Below are 1505 nucleotides of genomic sequence, written 5' to 3'. Positions count from 1 at the left end.
GGCGGCAGCCCCGCAGCTGCTCGGGCGGTGGCGGGGGATGGAGCGGGGGGGGCGGGGGGAGGAGAGGGGGCGACTCGGGGGTCCCCCTCCCTCCTCCTCCCCTCCTGTCCTCCCCCCCACCCCGCTTAGCCTCTGGCCCCCTGAAGCCCGGTGCTGCCGGCGGGAGGGGAGACGAAGGCTGCAGGGGAGGGAGGGAGGGAGCCGGCCGAGCGGGCGGGCCGCGGCGCTGGAGCGGGCGGCGGCGGCGGCGGCAGCGGGAGGAGGGAGGAGGAGGGCGGGCGGCGGCGGCGCGGGGAGGAGGAGGAGGCGGAGACTCTACTTGGGAATCGGATATCGGCTACAAATTCAATTCATCACCAGAAAACACCGCTCGGGCGGGGGGCCGGGTCCAGCTGCCCGGCCGCGGGGCGGAGGCTCCGGGCCGAGCGTACAGGGCCTGAGACCCCTGACAGCGGCCTCGCCTCGGGGACCCGGCAGCCGCCTCCCCGCCCCCTCCTTCCTCCCACCGGGGGCTGCCGCCGGAGCTTCTTGCCGCCGCCGCCGCGGGGCTTGTTGTTGACTTTGAGGAAAACTCCTGACGTCAGGGGCTGGCTCTCCGCGACGGGCGGGAGCGGCTTCCCCGCGCCCCGGCCCCTGCTCGCCGCCTCAGCTCCGCGCCCCAACCGGGCGCTCGTCCCCAGCCTGCCCCGCGCCCCTCAGACCCGCGGCGACCCGCGCCCCTCGGCTTCCTCTCGCGAGAACACCTCCCCTAGCAGCCCGCGCCGCGGGGCCGCTGTTCCCGCCGCCGGGAAGTTCTGGGTTTCCCCGGGCAGGGTGGCCCTCGACGGGGTGCCCGAGGCACCGGACGGCTTTCCAGGACACCCACCGCACTGGGACGCCTCGGGGGGTGCGGGCCCGGGGTGAGGTGAGTCGCTCTCACCTGTACCTGGGCGAGGCGGACTCGGGATCGGTGCAAACCAGGTATCTGACCATCCCGGGAGACGTGGCCGTCCAGTCCGAGAGCCAGCCGCCACCAGTGGGCTGGAGGTGGCGGTGACATCCCGAGCCCCTCAAGCACCTCCTTATGTGGGGTGTTTGACTTTGGGGCATTACGAAGACGTTTCTTTTGAAGTTCATGGCTGAGGAGACTTAGTACAGTGGAGACTGGTTTTTAAAAAATGACCGTATTTACCACGTAGCACCCACTCCTGGAAGTCATAAAAGTTTACTTTTCCTGATACCGTTCCAGCACTTCTGGAAACACCTCGCGAACCGATATTAATCCTAATGGGTCTAGTCTTTTGGAAGAACCCGTTAGTCTCTCCCATTGTAAGAATGTGTTTGGTACCTTGGGCTTCTTCCTGCATACATTTCTGTCGCCTGTCCCTCTTCTCTAGCTCTGATGTTTTGCACTACACCCCCGTGTTTATACAGTGCATCATGTCTTCACGTGCTGCACAGTTACCAGTGAGCTAGCTGGGTCCCCATCAGGTCCAAAGTCACTGGTAGTGGTGTATGTCTTCTAA

Source organism: Microtus ochrogaster, chromosome 6 (genome assembly GCF_000317375.1).
Source record: "Microtus ochrogaster isolate Prairie Vole_2 chromosome 6, MicOch1.0, whole genome shotgun sequence".
NCBI classification, from domain to species: domain Eukaryota; kingdom Metazoa; phylum Chordata; class Mammalia; order Rodentia; family Cricetidae; genus Microtus; species Microtus ochrogaster.
The sequence above is the reverse complement of the archived record's forward strand: the minus strand, read 5'-3'. Positions refer to the sequence as shown.